A 17,988-nucleotide genomic window follows, 5' to 3' on the forward strand; every position below is an offset into this window, starting at 1 on the left:
TAGTTGAGTGAAGACCTTGTCCTGAGGAATCTCATAATCCAAGGTGCATAAGGCTTCAGCTCAAACGGAGAAACTGCAGCATTTGCCAGAGTCCTCATGAAGAAATCATGATAGTTGATAGGAATGCTATGAATGATGTTGAATAGCAGATTCTTCATGATGCCAACTATTTCCTCATCACATGAGTCGTGGCCTTTGATAGGACTCATTGTCCTCGTCAGAATGCGATAGACTGTTCTGGGCACATAGAGTAAGTCCTTTACGAGGAATTTGGTCCTTGGGGCTTAACTGGGCTTCAGAGGCTTCATTAACACTTGCATGTAATGAGCAGTGAGTTCAGGTTCTTGGTACAGGCAGTGAGCTCCTTCACTGGGTGGACTGATGGGCAGGGCGTGAAGCAATTCAGAGGCCGGTGCCTTATAATGAGTATTATTGGTCATCCAGTCCAAGACCCAGGTGTTCATGTCTTCAGGACCACCAGTGATGTGCAGTGTCGCATAGAACTGAAGAATGAGCTGTTCATTCCAATCAACAATGTCATAGAAAAAGTTGAGGAGGCCCGCGTCATGAAGCACACTGAGCACAGGAGTGAAACAAGGCAATGATTCCATGTCCACATGAGGAATATGCTCATGGTAGAAGATTTTGTCCTTGCTGAAGAGTAGTGAAGAATAGAAATTGGCCTGGCTGGCAGTCCAGAAGCGCTTCTCCTAAGACGAGCAGAATCATAGGGATTGTAGTCAGTGAAGAACACGTGCTCGCCGAAGAAATCATCAGCCTTGAATTTCTGCTTCTTTGAGAATGGATCCTTTGGTCTGGGGTGAGGAGTGTTAGTCAATTGCATCACAACCTCAGGAATCTCGATCTCGGGTTCCACGGGCTGAGGAATTTCCGGTACTTCTTCAGTGGCAGCCTGGGACTTCAATTCTTCATTTAAATTTTCATTAGCACTAGTGGCTGGAATTTCTTCATGGATAGACGGAGTTGCACGAGGTTCTTCAGATCCCATTTGGACCTCAGTAGGTACCGAGGACTGAGGAATTTGTTGCAATGGTGTGAAGAGTGGAGAGTTGGGGTGCTGACTTTCCCAAAAGCCATGACTTAGCCCGGTTGTGGTACAACCAGTGTCCACATCTTCATCTTACATTTTTTTCAACGCCGGCCTCTTCAGCAGTAAACTGAGGCATATGCGAGGAGACAACTGGTGTTGAAGGGATTGTATCCACTTCAATTTCTTCATCCATCTGCTCTGACGAAGCAGCAGAGGGATTCTCTTCATCGGATTCACTTGGAATCTCATATTCTTCATTAAAAGAAACAAGGTCCTTCGATGGCATGGTTGAGATAGGAACAACATCAATTGGGTTTGCAAACGAGCTGGTCAAAGACTTCATCTTCTTTGAAGCTGAAGAATCTGATGAAGTTGATGCCTTCCTTTTCTTCACTGCTACACGCTCTACAGCCTTAGTCTTCTTCACATCTGAAGCAGATGGAAGGATCGGAGTTGGGGTAGGCGCATGAGGAGCAGAGGAATTTGGTTGAGTTTCTTCAGGGACAACTGATGCAGTTGCCCTGACTTCTTCATTTTCTTCAGGCGCACCACTAGTGGATGCCCTGGCAATTTCTTCAGTGGTTGGAATGCAGTCATCAGCCCTGGAATTAGCATTTTCTTCAGCAGCCTGATTATCATCAGCGGTGCTGGAATTTTCTTCAGTCGGCTGAGCAGATGCTTCAGCCTGAGGAATTTCATGTTGCACTAGGGCTGCAACAGTGGAAGTGAACTTTTTAGTCAATTTCACAAACCTGACTTTGGCTCCAAGCCAGTCAGCACGGTATGCATCAAATTCATCATTGAGTTTCTTGAACTCTGATTGAATTGTGACAAGTTCTTCTGTTGTCATAGATACAACGTTCTTCTTCAAGAAACACTCCTTTTTGTACTGCGCCCTCTTGATCTGCCTGGCCTTCTCAAACTTCCATTTTTCTTCTTATATGAAATGAGTCAACATATGACTTTGGCCAGGAGTCAGCTTGAAATCAGGCATAGGAGTATTTGGGTCCTTGTGCCATAAGTCAATGTACTCAAGGATCAACTCTGGATCCAAAAGTAGAGGCACACTTGTGCCCTTGGCTCTAGCAGCCCTGACTTTCCTGTCTCTGAGGATTTCGGCAAGTTCCTCATCATCAGCTTAATCTTCATCAGAGGGCACTTGGAAGGCGACCTGCTTCTTTTGAGGACTTGGTTGAGAGCCTCATCCAGCAGTTGCCTTGGTCTTCAACAGAGGTGGACCAATTGAAGAATGCAGTGGTGCTGAGGAACTAGCAGATGCTCCTGAGGCAATAGAGATGCTCGTCGTCCTTTGGCATGTGGCGAGATGCGCAGGTGCTGAGGATTTTGTCGGAGCAGCTAAGGACTTTGGCGGAGCAGCATGATGACTTAGGAGCAGCATGAGGAGTCGGCCGTGAGGGCTTTGAAGAGTCTGGCTGAGAGGGCATTGTTGAGGAACTTGTCCGTGAGGGCATTGCTGGTGAAGCACTTGGCTTGTGAGCAGGCTTCTTTGGCATGGCCTTCTTTGGCTTGCTTGCAGATGCCTCAACAGTGGCAATAGTAGCAGCAGAGTCTTCATTGAATTTCCTCACTGCTTCTCTTGCTTGTCCAGCCAACTTGGCCTGGCGCTTGGCCCATTCATCAGGATAATCCTCACCGCGCTTGAGCCTGGTGGGATCTGCTTCTTGGCCAGGTGCCAACAGAGGTCTTGGTCATGGAGGATTGATAGCGAATTTCCTCATGTATTTTGGAGTAACATATTTGTACTCCCTCCACTCTCTTGCCCATCTCCTCTCTATTCTTTGGATGCACACTTTGCACTCATTCTTGGTTTCCTTTCCATGAGTGGCCTCATCAGGAGTGCAATAGTCCTTGTATATGTCATCAGGGATCTCAAAAGCAGTATTGACCTCATGCCTCTTTCCTCCTTTCTGTGGCTTCTTACCGTCAGCTATTTTCTTCAATTGAGGAATTTGAACAATGGAATTCTCTGAAGATGTATGCAACTTTTCTTCGAGGAACGCTGCAAATGAGTTAAGTTGATGAGAACCTAGTGATTCAGCAGCTGACATGAGTACCTGTGAACAGAGTATAGTTGCGAGGAATTTGGAGAGGTCATATGCGTTCTCAGAGGGCTTTTTTTCAAAAAGGACAAGTTTGAGGAATTTGACCAGACGAGTCTTGAAGAATTTCACTAACCGTTCTTTGTCTTAGGTTCCAGAGATGTATAGATCGAAAATCCACACATTTGAGGAATCTTGAAGAAAACATAGCTTAGAGAAATGAATCAAGAACAGATGACATGTGAGGTGATTTAGTGTGTGAAGATTTGAAGAAAAACACCTTTGAAGATTTTGTAGAAATCATTTGAATCAAAGAGGGAAGTAAAAGTAACTTTTAATTACCCTGGACGAAGAACTGGGAAGTGGAGATGTGAAGTTCGTCAGTGTAGATCTTCCATTCCCTAACTCGGCAGAGGAAGACAGCTACGGCGGCAGCGGAGTGAAGAAATCCGCAGCAGGCGCGAGTATGACGGCGACGAGGTCGAGGCAGTGAAGCTCTTCCTCACCAGTGACGATGAAGTAGCGGCGGCGCTAGGGTTTGAGAAGCTCGAGCTGGAGTGAGGTCGAGTGGAGTAAAAGAGAAGTGAGGAAGGGGAGGGGGTATTTATAGCCACTGTGAAAAACTGTTCGCCTGAAGAATTTGGACGAACGTGCCCCTGACCCTTCTCATTCGCTTGACATGTGTCACCCATGTACTGAGAAGTGGAGATCGTGGGTGAATGGATAAGTGTTGTCGTGGGATGTGGAATGGTTTGAGCGGCAAAGCCGAAAATTTAGATAAGATAGGTTTTAAAGTTCCGTTCGCAATTTCTTCAACTGACAAGGACACAGTGAAGATTTTGAACGAGTTTCAAATAGAACGCACATGAAGAATTTGTGAATAGAATGGGTTGAGTTTAGCATAGAGGGGGTAGGGTCCGATCACATTCACTTAGAAAAAAAACAACTTGAAGAATTAGCCATAAGTGAATGCTGTAGAGGACATAAACTTATATATATGTATATATATATAGCCAATGAAGAAAAACGTCGGAAATCGGAAACAGTGAAGACAATGCAAAGTTGAAAAACAACTGAGGAATTTCAAAGAACTGAGGAAAAGCTCAATTGAAGATTATCCACTTTTTGGTGGTGGCGTGACCCACCGTATAAGAATGATGATTTCAGACACCGCGCACAATTGTCGTAGGGTTCTGAGAATCAAATTCTTCACACTTAGAGTGTTAGTCTTCATTGATTGAAGAAAAACGTTTCTTCATGTGTTGCACATCTAAGTCATCAATTTTGCATATGTGTTAGGATGAGTGTCCCTTTTCAAAGAACATTCGAAGATTCAAAGATATTTAGCTCACACCGCAACTTTCTAAATCTCTTCTCATCCAAGGGCTTTGTGAAGATATCGGCTAGCTATTCTTCAGTCTTCACATGCTCAATAGAAATGTCGCCCTTCAACACATGATCACGAAGAAAATGATGATGAATCTGAACGTGTTTTGTCTTCGAGTGCTGAACTGGGTTGTGAGAAATCTTGATGGCACTCTCATTGTCACAGAAGAGAGGCACATTCTTCACATTGACGCCGTAGTCCTTGAGAGTTTGCTTCATCCACAGCAATTGAGCACAGCAAGAACTAGCAGGAATGTACTCAGCTTCAGCAGTAGACAGTGATACGCAGTTCTGTTTCTTCGAGGACCAACAAACCAAAGATCGTCCGAGGAAATGACTTGTACCAGATGTTGACTTGCGATCTACACGATCACCAGCATAGTCAGAGTCAGAATATCCAATGAGATCAATAGCCGAGCCCTTGGGGTACCATAATCCAAGTGTTGGTGTGTGAGCTAGATATCGAAGAATATGTTTCAATGGTGTGATTCCTTCGGTGTAGCTTGAAATCGGGCACACATGCAAACACTAAGCATTATATCTGGCCTAGATGCACATAAGTACAATAAAGAACCAATCATGGAGCGGTATACCTTATGATCGAAGTCAATACCATTTTCATCAGTGCACAAATGGCCATTTGTGGGCATAGGAATTTTGACGCCTTTACAATCTTGCATGTCGAATTTCCTCAGTACATCCTTGAGGTAGTTCTCCTGAGATATGAATATGACATTGCATTATTGACGAATTTGAAGACCTAAGAATAATTTCAATTCTCCCATCATAGACATTTGATATTCTTCACTCATCATATAGGCAAATTCATCACTATAACGTTGGTCAGTACAGCCAAAGATAATATCATCAACATATATTTGGCACACAAATAGTTCACCATTATAAGATTTAGTGAAAAGAGTAGGGTCGAGTGAACCGGGTTTGAAGCCTTTCTTCACGAGGAATTCCTTCAAAGTATCATACCACATCCGTGGGGCCTGCTTGAGGCCATGGAGGGCCTTATTGAGTCTGAAGACTTTGCCAGGATGCTTTGGATCTTCAAAACCCGGGGGTTGAGCAACATATACTTCTTCCTCAAGCTTACCATTGAGGAATGCACTTTTCACATCCATTTGATATAAAGTGATATCATGATGGTTAGCATAAGCAAGTAATATGCGAATAGCCTCAAGTCTAGCAACAGGTGCAAAAGTTTCATCGAAGTCAATTCCTTCAACCTGTGTGTAGCCTTGAGCTATAAGTCGTGCCTTATTCCTCACCACAAGGACATTTTATCTTGCTTGTTACGGTAGATCCACTTTGTGCCGATGATATTGTGCTTGCGAGGATCTGGACGTTTCACCAGTTGCCAGACAATGTTGAGCTCGAACTGATGTAATTCTTCTTGCATGGCCTGAATCCACTCAGGTTCCAGAAATGCTTCATCTACCTTAGTGGGCTCTGTGATAGAGACGAAAGCAAAGTGCCCACAAAAGTTAGATAAATGTTAAGCTCTTGAGCGTGTGAGAGGACCTGGAATGTTGATGTCGCTGATGATTTTCTCAATTTGCACTTCATTTGCGACGCGAGGATGAGCGGGTTGACATTGAGGAATTTGATCAGCATTTTCTTCAGCACCATTTTCCTTAGGTGCATCAGCATGACGTTCTTCATGTTCTGGAATACCTTCTTCAGCAGATTCTTCAGTAGGAATGACATCCTCTTTAGCCTTGAGCTTAATAGATTCCTCAGGAGGTATTTCATCTGTCACAGGAGGTAGGTGCTCTCTTTGCGAGCCATTAGTCTCATCGAACCGCACATATACAATTTCAACAACCTTGTGATGACAGGTGTTGAAAACTCTGTAGGTGTGCGAGTCCTTACCATAACCAAGCATAAAACCTTCATGTGCTTTCGGTGCAAATTTAGAACTGTGATGAGGATCTCTAATCCAACATTTAGCACCGAAGACTTTGAAATAACTCACATTGGGTTTCTTGTCAGTGAGGATTTCATAGGCAGTCTTCTTGAAGAATTTGTGAAGATATACTCTGTTGATGATGTGGCACGCAGTATCAATTGCCTCATGCCATAAGCGAGGAGGCGTCTTGTACTCATCAAGCATATTGCGGGCCATCTCAACAAGAGTCCTATTCTTGCGCTCCACGACGTCATTTTGCTGAGGAGTATAGGGAGCAGATAGCTCATGAGTGATACCAAGTTCATCAAGATAGTCATCAAGGCTAGTGTTCTTGAACTCAGTTCCATTATCACTCCTGATGTGCTTGATCTTCACACCAAAGTTAGTTGAAGCCCTCGAGGAAAATCATTTCAAGACTTCCTGCACTTCAGTTTTGTAAGTGATAATATGGACCCATGTATATCGAGAATAATCATCAACAATAACAAAGCCATATAAGGATGCAACATTAGTAAATGTGGCATAGTGAGTAGGGCCAAAGAGATCCATGTGAAGCAATTCAAATGGTCGAGTAGTAGTCATGATAGTCTTTGCTGGATGCTTGGCCTTGGTCATCTTTCCAGCTTCACAGGCTCCACATAAGTGATCCTTGAGGAATTTGACATTTTCAATGCCAATTACATGCTTCTTCTTCGCGAGCGTGTGCAGATTCCTCATGCCATCATGACCAAGTCAGCGATGCCATAGCCAGCCTTCTAAAGCTTTTGCAAGTAGACATGTAGCAGGTTGTGGTCCTGTAGAGAAATCAACAATATACAAATCTCCTCTCCTAAAGCCTTCGAAGACTTTGGAATTGTCAGCTTCCATGATCACAACACAACGATACATGCGAAAGACAACCACCATATCAAGATCACAAAACATTGAGACAGACATGAGGTTGAACCCTAAGGAGTCAATTAGCATGACTTTGTCCATGTGTCGATCCTTTGAGATTGCAACCTTACCTAGACCCAATACCTTGCTTTTGCCTTTGTCAGCGTAGGTGATGTGCTTCAGATGTGATGGAGATAAAGCAGTGTCCATCAATAAGCTCCTGTCACCAATCATGTGATTTGTACATCCACTATCGAGGACCCACTTAGTGGCTTTGGGTTGATCATCCTACAGATGAATTAGTGCAACTTACGAACTCATATACTTCATCAGTGAAGAATATGATATCAATTTCGTTAGACAATAGAACAGATAAAACAGTATGAGGACGTGAGAAATGAAAATTCATTTCTTCATGATTGTGTTGCGTCCTTTCAAGCATATTCAAGTCTCCAGCAAATTCTTCAGAAGATTAAGTTCGTCTGGAGACCTAACCCTGCATAAGAGGTTAGTTCTTTTTCTTCACCACCCACATCTGAAGGGGTGACAAAGAGTTCATCATTCTGCGAGCTCCATAAGAGAAAGGTGGCATAGATGCCAATCCACTTCGTTTCACATAAGAGTGGTTAGGGTAAGTATTAGAGTAAGCAGAGAAATTTTCGAGGACTTATGAACATAATGATTTGAAGAATAATGCACATATCCATAATCTTTAGATCTTCCCTACGAAACATATGGGTTAGCATGATGATGTTCATATGAGGGCATTGATCCTTTTGAGGAATTTGATCCACATGAGGAGTTTGGTTTGTATGAGGACTTGGATCCATATGAAGAATTTGATCTGGGATTCCTATTCTTCACAGGTGACGTCATGATGACATTCACCTGAAGATTTTCAAGGCATCTTTTGGAAACCCAGATTTTCTTCATAGGAGGATCGCTCTTGCAGTTAGTGCCAACATATCTAGCAAATACTTCACCATTCTGATTTTTGAACAGTTTATAATTGGAGCCAAATGACTCATTAGAAGAATATGAAGATTCACACGTCAAACCAGATAAGGTAGATGGATCCACTGAAGGTCCCTTTGCAGAAACCCATGAGGTTTTGGGATACTCCTCAGGTTTCTAGTGGGTCCGATCAGCATTGATTTTCCTTTCAAAGGCAATACCCTCTTTCCTAGGGTTCCTGTTGAGGATCTGCTTTTTAAGCACGGCACAAAGAGCCTGATGCCCTTTGAGGCTTTTGTACATGCCTGTCACATACAATTCCTTCAGCCCTGCATCATCAGTGATACTAGCAATGTCCTCAGATGAGGAATTAGTGATAGCAGAGTGTAACGCCCTCGATGCGGCTATATCTCCTACGTGTCGAAGCATGACTAAGAGGCATAACCGCATTGAAAGCAAATGTCGCAAGTGAGGTAATCTTCACACAACCCATGTAATACATAAGGGAAAGAGATACATAGTTGGCTTACAATCGCCACTTCACACAAATACATGAATAAAGCATTACATCAACCAGATACAAACATGGTCCGACTACGGAACCCAAAATAAAAGAAGACTACCCCAAATGCTACACAGATCCCCGATCGACCCCAACTGGGCTCCACTACTGATCAACTAGAATGAAACAATACAAAGGACAAGATCTTCATCGAGCTCCTCCTTCAGCTTGGTTGCATCATCTGCACGATATCATCGGCACCTGCAAGCTGGTTTTGGAGGTATCTGTGAGTCACGGGGACTCAGCAATCTCACACCCTCGCGATCAAGACTATTTAAACTTATGGGTAAGGTAAAGGTATGAGGTGGAGCTGCAGCAAGCGACTAGCATATATGGTGGCTAACATACGCAAATGAGAGCGAGAAGAGAAGGCAAAGCACGATCGAGAAACTATGATCAAGAAGTGATCCTAGAACAACCTACGTCAAGCATAACTCCAACACCGTGTTCACTTCCCAGACTCTGCCGGAAAGAGACCATCACGGTTACACACGCGGTTGATGCATTTTAATTAAGGTCAACTTCAGGTTTTCTACAACCGGACGTTAGCAAATTCCCATCTGCCCATAACCGCGGGCACGGCTTTCGAAAGTTCAAATCCCTGCAGGGGTGTCCCAACTTAGCCCATCACAAGCTCTCACGGTCAACGAAGGATATTCCTACTAGCGGGAAGACCCGATCAGACTCGGAATCCCGGTTACAAGACATTTCGACAATGGTAAAACAAGACCAGCAAAGCCACCCAGATGTGCCGACAAATCCCGATAGGAGCTACACATATCTTGTTCTCAGGGTACACCGGATGAGCAAGACGTCGGGTAAGCCAGCCCAGAGTTGCCCCTGGTAGCCTCGGACATCGCTCAGTTGGACCAACACTTAGAGAAGCACTGGCCCGGGGGGGTTAAAATAAAGATGACCCTTGAGTCTGCAGAACCCAAGGGAAGGTGGTAGGTTGTTAGTGCAAATGGTAAAACCAAGGTTGGGCATTGCTGGAGGAGTTTTATTCAAGGCGAACTGTCAAGGGCTTCCCATTATAGCCCAACCGCGTAAGGAACGCAAAATCTGGGAACATAACACCGATATGACGGAAACTAGGGCGGCAAGAGTGGAACAAAACACCAGGCATAAGGCCGAGCCTTCCACCCTTTACCAAGTATAGAGATGCATTAATTAGATAAGAGATATTGTGATATCCCAACAAGTAAACATGTTCCAACAAGGAACAACATCTCCATGTTCCAACAAGGAACAAACTTCAATCTTCACCTGCAACTAACAACGCTATAAAAGGGGCTGAGCAAAGCGGTAACATAGCCAATCAACGGTTTGCTAGGACAAGGTGGGTTAGAGGCTTGGTTCAACAATATGGGAAGCATGATAAGCAAGTGGTAGGTATCGCAGCATAGGCATAGCAAAAGAGCGAGCAACTAGCACGCAAAGATAGAAGTGATTTCGAGGGTATGATCATCTTGCCTGAGATCCCGCAAGGAAGAAGAAGAGGCCATGAAGAAGACAAACGAACGTAGTCGAACGAATCCTCACAAACGCGACGTTATCAGAACTAACCCGAAGAAGCAACACCGAAAAGAAGCAAACAACATAGTAAACAACCAACACATGAACATGGCATGATGCACAACTAAGTATGATGCATGTCCGGTTTAATGATAGATGGCATGTCAAAGTGCACGAACAACACTACAAATTAAGTGGAGCTCAATATGCAACGAGTTGCATATTGACGAAACACCACATGACTTATTTAGTTCTCTCTCGTTTATGTACCCAACAAGATTAAATGTTGTTAGCATGGCAAGAGACGAAGCATAAAGGGATTATCTATCTAAACAATTTAAATGGGGCCGGATATAGCAAACAACAAATCCGGTAAATCCCCATCTGCATTAGTAATTTGATGCAACAACAATTTAAGCCATCTTAATGTTGTTAACATGATGCGGATGACATGCTCAATTTTTATGCAATTTTAAGAAAATTTGACAAGAGCATATTAAGAAGCATTTGGTTGCCATGGCGGAACAAAAGGGGTGTCACGGCAACTACAACGGAAATGGTGCCACGGCAACATTCCGGGTGATCCGACAACTCATTGAGATGTCGGTGCAAGAGAAAATGTGGATGAACGGATCATGCGAGGATGGTGGGGTAATCCTGGATACCGGTTTTCCCCTGGGTCGATGGCATGGCAACCGAGGAGGAATGACTAACGTACACGGGCGAAAACAACAACTAAACATGCATATCATACAACACATGCTTTCGTCCACGGGTCATCGTCTCGGCGGTTATACCTTCCAGGTGCATTCTCGGAGCGGTTCGGGTTCGTAGAGGAAGTAGTCGTCCACGACGACGGTGGTTGTACACAGGCCTTCGGCCACGGAAGTAGTCGTACAACGTTTTCGTAGAGGGACTTGACGAATCCGAGTAACTTGGGTTCGAGGGTGGTCGTCCACATCCATAGTCGCACTAGGTTCCGTCATATCGGTGTTATGTTCCCGGATTTTGCGTTCCTTACGCGGTTGGGCTATAATGGGAACCCCTTGACAGTTCGCCTTGAATAAAACTCCTCCAGCAATGCCCAACCTTGGTTTTACAATTTGCACTAACAACCTACCACCTTCCCTTGGGTTCTGCAGACTCAAGGGTCATCTTTATTTTAACCCCCCGGGCCAGTGCTTCTCTAAGTGTTGGTCCAACTGAGCGATGTCCGAGGCTACCAGGGGCAACTCTGGGCTGGCTTACCCGACGTCTTGCTCATCCGGTGTGCCCTAAGAACGAGATATGTGCATCTACTATCGGGATTTGTCGGCACATCTGGGTGGCTTTGCTGGTCTTGTTTTACCATTGTCGAAATGTCTTGTAACCGGGATTCCGAGTCTGATCGGGTCTTCCCGCTAGAAGGAATATCCTTCGTTGACCGTGAGAGCTTGTGATGGGCTAAGTTGGGACACCCCTGCAGGGATTTGAACTTTCGAAAGCCGTGCCCGCGGTTATGGGGAGATGGGAATTTGCTAACGTCCGGTTGTAGAAAACCTAAAGTTGACCTTAATTAAAATGCATCAACCGCGTGTGTAACCATGATTGTCTCTTTCCGGCGGAGTCCGGGAAGTGAACACAGTGTTGGAGTTATGCTTGACGTAGGTTGTTCTAGGATCACTTCTTGATCATAGTTTCTCGATCGTGCTTTGCCTTCTCTTCTCGCTCTCATTTGCGTATGTTAACCACCATATATGCTAGTCGCTTGCTGCAGCTCCACCTCATACCTTTACCTTACCCATAAGTTTAAATAGTCTTGATCGCGAGGGTGTGAGATTGCTGAGTCCCCGTGACTCACAGATACTTCCAAAACCAGCTTGCAGGTGCCGATGATATCGTGCAGATGATGCAACCAAGCTCAAGGAGGAGCTCGATGAAGATCTTGTCCTTTGTATTGTTTCATTCTAGTTGATCAGTAGTGGAGCCCAGTTGGGGTCGATCGGGGATCTATGTAGCATTTGGGGTAGTCTTCTTTTATTTTGGGTTCCGTAGTCGGACCTTGTTTGTATCTGGTTGATGTAATGCTTTATTCATGTATTTGTGTGAAGTGGCGATTGTAAGCCAACTATGTATCTCTTTCCCTTATGTATTACATGGGTTGTGTGAAGATTACCTCACTTGCGACATTGCTTTCAATGCGGTTATGCCTCTAAGTCGTGCTTCGACACGTAGGAGATATAGCTGCATCGAGGGCATTACACAGAGGCAGTTGAAGAATTTGCAGCAATGGAAGTATTTGAGCATTCAGGTGAAGAATTAGCAGTTTCACGTTCAATGCACTTCAAACATGGTGGAACAAATTCATCCTGAGTAGCGCTGATCTGTTGAGCGAGTAATGAATCACGCTCCTTCTGCAGATCTTCATAACTCACTCTTAACTGCTCAAGATCTTGCTTTCTTTAAAGAAATTCATAAGTAAGCTTCTCATGATCAGATAGGAGAGTGTTATGATGACCTTGAAGATTGTCAAACTTGGACTGAAGTCTTTGAAGATTTTCAGCCAAAGCCTTGGAGCGATCCATTTCTTCACCCAATATATCGTCGCTCTCATTTAGCATATTCTGAACTTTTTCCAAAGCTCTTTGTTGTTTAGTGGCAAGGGAAGCAAGTTTGACATAACTGGGTCCAAATTCATCACCAGATTCATCATCACTGGACTCAGATAAGTAGCATTCAGTTACCTTGGCACCTTTTTGCCATAAGGCATGGTGCAGAGGATGATGATTCTGGATTGAAAGTCATAGCCTTGCGCGATTCCATGAGGTCCTCGAACCAGGGTTCATGGCGAGATCGATGACTTTCATAGACCTCAGAGAGTCGGTCCCAGATGAGTTTCGCATGGCTGAGGTGCATAACGTTCCTGAACTGGTTTTGTGACAAGCTGGAGCAGATGATGTCCTTCACCGTGAGGTTGAGTAGCATGTACTTGCAAATATCATCAGCCTCCGCCATCTTGCATAGGTCAGTAAGACCAATTTCGGTGACGGTCTAGAGTTCGCTGTTCATCGCCATGAGGCGCTTCTTCATCATGGCCTTCCACTTGGGATAATCATGACCGTCAAAGATGGGGCATGTCACAGTCTTCATTCTTGTAGTCAACATAACTAAAACTCCAGGTGGTTAAACCAAAATCACATACAACAAGGGAGTACCTTGCTCTGATACCAATTGAAAGTGTGTTATATCGACTAGAGGGGGGTGAATAGGCGATTTTTATGAATTCTTCACTGAGGAATTTCAGGGTGAGGAAATTCCTTAGCGGAGAACTACTTGCAGCGGAATAAGTACTTAGAAGTAAACATAACAGAACACAAGCATGGTCATCATGATGAAATGAAGAAAAGCACAGAGTACGGAAGTCGTAAACACAGGATGACACATGATGAAGACAAACAGAATGAAGAAATTGAACTTAGAAAATTGAGAAAGTCTTCAGTCAAAGTCTTCAAACAGATATGAACAAGCACTCAACACATAAATGAGGAAATGGAAGGGTTGAGGAAATTGAACCAGGTAGCTTGGTGAAGACAATGATTTGGTAGACCAGTTCCAACTGTTGTGATAGTTGTACGTCTGGTTAGGGCGGATAGGTATTTGAACCTGAGGACACACAGTACCGGACACCCAGTCCTGAACACGCAGCTCAGGACACTCAGTCCTCACCATATTCCCCTCGAGCTAAGGTCACACAGACCTCGCCCAATTACTCATGGTAAGTCTTCAGGTGACTTCCGAACCTTCACAAACTCGGTCACTCGGTGATCCACAATTCCTCTTGGATGCTCTAGACCATGACGCCTAACCGTCTAGAAGATGCACAGTCTTCAAAGGTAACAAGCGTCGGATCCATGCAAGATCAATCTCTTCAGTGATGCTCAATCACTTTGGGTTTGTAGGTGTTTGGGTTTGGGTTTTCTCACTTGATGATTTTCACTCAAAGTCCTCGGAGGATGGGATGCTCTCAAATGACAAGTGTCAGTTTCTATCGGAGTAGCCAACCAGCTAGTGGTTGTAGGGGGCGGCTATTTATAGCCTAGGGAGCAGCCCGACATGATAAGACATAAATGCCCTTCAATGATATGACCGTTAGGTGGGTAGATATTTTGGGACAGCTGGCACAAAGTGCAGCAAAGGTCGGAAATTTGAGTATCAAATTCCTCAGGGCTATCATGTTCCTCACTATGTAGGCAATCCGCACTGGCGAATTCCTAACTCCTCAGTCAGAACAAATTCCTCAGAGACCAGAAGAACTTCGTCTCTGTCACTTAAGAATATGACTGAACTGTATGAGATTTCCAATGGCTTCACTCGAAGGGATTGGTAGGTGTAGGATTTTGAGTTGAGCATCACATGGAAATTTTTCCTTAGTATTTCCTCGACCCCCTTTAACAATACGGTGTTTCCTATGATTCAAGAAAGAGAAAATGAAACAACGAAAACAAAAGTCTTCACGCTTCATGTTCCTCGAATGAATATCAAGTCTTCAAGGTCACACAAATTTCTTCACTTTCAAAGTCTTCAGAAAGTCTTCAGAAATCCAAAGTCTTCAGTCGAAGAACTTCATTTTTAGGGGTCGACTTTCTCTGTAAATATCAAACTCCTCATAGTCTTATAGACCTATGTACACTCACAAATGCATTAGTGCCATAACCTATAAGTCTTCAATACACCAAAATCACTAAGGGGCACTAGATGCACTTACAAAACACTTTTACTAGCCATAGCTTCATCAAAATAAGAAAACAACACACGAAAAACAGAATCTGTCAAAAAAAGAACAGTCTGTAGTAATCTGTAGGTTTCGACCACTTCTGGAACCCAGAAAATTCTAAAATAAGTTTCTGGACATGAGGAATTTATCTATTAATCATCTGCAAGAAGAATTAAATAAATATCACTCTCCAGTAAAAAAGGCAGCAATTCTCGTGAGCGCTAAAGTTTTTGTTTCTTACAGCAAGATCACAAAGACTTTCCCCAAGTCTTCCCAAAGGTTCTACTTGGCACAAACACTAATTAAAAGCATAAAACCACATCTAAACAGAGGCTAGATGAATTATTTATTACTAAACAGAATCAAAAAGCAAGAAACAAAAATAAAATTGGGTTGCCTCCCAACAAGCGCTATCGTTAAAGCCTTTTAGCTAGGCATAAGATTTCAATGATGCTCACAGGAAAGACAAGAATTGAAGCACAAAGAGAGCATCATAAAACACATGACAAACACATCTAAGTCTAACATACTTCCTATGCATAGGCATCTTATAGGCAAACAAATTATCAAGGCAAGCAAAAACTAGCATATGCAAGGAAGCGGAAAGAAACAATAGCAATCTCAACATAATGAGAGGTAATTTAGTAAGATGAAAATTTCTATAGCCATATTTTCCTCTCTCACAATAATTACATGTTGGATCATAAGCAAATTCAACAATATAGCTGTCACAAAACATATTCTTAACACGGTCCACAAGTATGCAAAGTTGACACTCTTCCAAAATAGTGGGATTAACATTAACTAAAGTCATGACCTCTCCAAACCCACTTTTATCAAAAACTTCATAAGATTGAACATTCTCCAAATATGTGGGATCTAAAGTTGACACTCTTCCAAACCCACTTTCAATAATATTGCAAACATTATTATCAATCTCATATTCATCATGGAGAGTAAATAAAATTTCAAGATCGTAAGAAGAATCACCCCAATCATGATCATTGCAACAAGTAGTAGACATAGCAAAACTAGCATCCCCAAGCTTAGGGTTTTGCATATTATAAGCACAATTGACATTCATAGAATTTATAATAACATCATTGCAATCATGCTTTTTATTCAAAGATCTATCGTGAATCACTTTATAAAACACTTCATCACAATTTTCAGATTCACGGATTTCAAGCAAAACTCCATAAAGATAATCTAGTGCACTCAGCTCACTAGCAATTGGTTCATCATAATTGGATCTTTTAAAAAGACTAGCAAGAGGATGAGGATCCACAACAATAGATTTTTAGCAAGGGAAGATGCAAGCAAATAGAAGGCACATGGTAACACGAGCAAACAGAAGGATGAACGGAAGAGGGGCGAAGAAAATGGCAAAGGTGAAGTGGGGGAGAGGAAAATGAGAGGAAAATGGCAAATAATGTAATGCGAGGGATAAGAGTTTGTGATGGGTACTTGGTATGTCTTGACTTGTGCGCAGACTCCCCGGCAACGGTGCCAAAAATCCTTCTTGCTACCTCTTGAGCACTGCGTTGGTTTTCCCTTGAAGAGGAAAGGGTGATGCAGCAAAGTAGCGTAAGTATTTCCCTCAGTTTTTGAGAACCAAGGTATCAATCCAGTAGGAGACCACGCGCGAGTCACCTCGTACCTACACAAACAAATAAGAACCTCGCAACCGACGCGATAAAGGGGTTGGCAATCCCTTCACGGTCACTTACGAGAGTGAGATCTGATAGAGATAATAATAATAATATAAATATTTTTGGTATTTTTATGATATAGATTGAAAGTAAAGATTGCAAAATAAAATAGATTGGAAACTTATATGATGGAGAATAGACCCGGGGGCCATATGTTTCACTAGTGGCTTCTTTCAAGATAGCATAAGTATTACGATGGGTAAACAAATTACTGTCGAGCAATTGATAGAATTGTGCATAGTTATGAGAATATCTAGGTATGATCATGTATATAGGCATCACATCCGTGAAAAGTAGACCGACTCCTGCCTGCATCTACTACTATTACTCCACACATCGACCGCTATCCAGCATGCATCTAGAGTATTAAGTTCATAAGAACGGAGTAACGCTTTAAGCAAGATGACATGATGTAGAGGGATAAACTCATGCAATATGATATAAACCCCATATTTTTATCCTCGATGGCAACAATACAATATGTGTCGTTTCCCCTACTATCACTTGGATCGAGCACCGCAAGATTGAACCCAAAGCTAAGCACTTCTCCCATTGCAAGAAAGATCAATCTAGTAGGCCAAACCAAACTGATAATTCGAAGAGACTTGCAAAGATAACCAATCATAGATAAAACAATTCAGAGAAGATTCAAAAATTGTTCATAGATAATCTTGATCATTGAGGGAGTCCTGGATTAGGGGGTCTCCGGACAGCCGGACTATATCCTTTGGCCGGACTGTTGGACTATGAAGATACAAGATTGAAGACTTCAACCTGTGTCCGAATGGGACTCTCCTTGGCTTGGAAGGCAAGCTTGGCAATACGGATATGTAGATCTCCTTCCTTGTAACCGACTCTGTGTAACCCTAGCCCCCTTCGGTGTCTATATAAACAGGAGGGTTTTAGTTCGTAGGACAACAATCATACCATAGGCTAGCTTCTAGGGTTTAGCCTCTACGATATCGTGGTAGATCAACTCTTGTAATACTCATATCATCAAGATCAATCAAGCAGGAAGTAGGGTATTACCTCCATCGAGAGGGCCTGAACCTGGGTAAACATCGTGTCCCCCGCCTCCTGTTACCATCCGCCTTAGACGCACAGTTCATCACCCCATAGCCGAGATCTGCCGGTTTTGACACCGACATTGGTGCTTTCATTGAGAGTTCCACTGTGCCGTCACCATAAGTCTTGATGG

Source organism: Triticum urartu, chromosome 3A (assembly GCF_056163025.1).
Source record: "Triticum urartu cultivar PI428250 chromosome 3A, HENAU_Tu73, whole genome shotgun sequence".
NCBI lineage: Eukaryota > Viridiplantae > Streptophyta > Magnoliopsida > Poales > Poaceae > Triticum > Triticum urartu.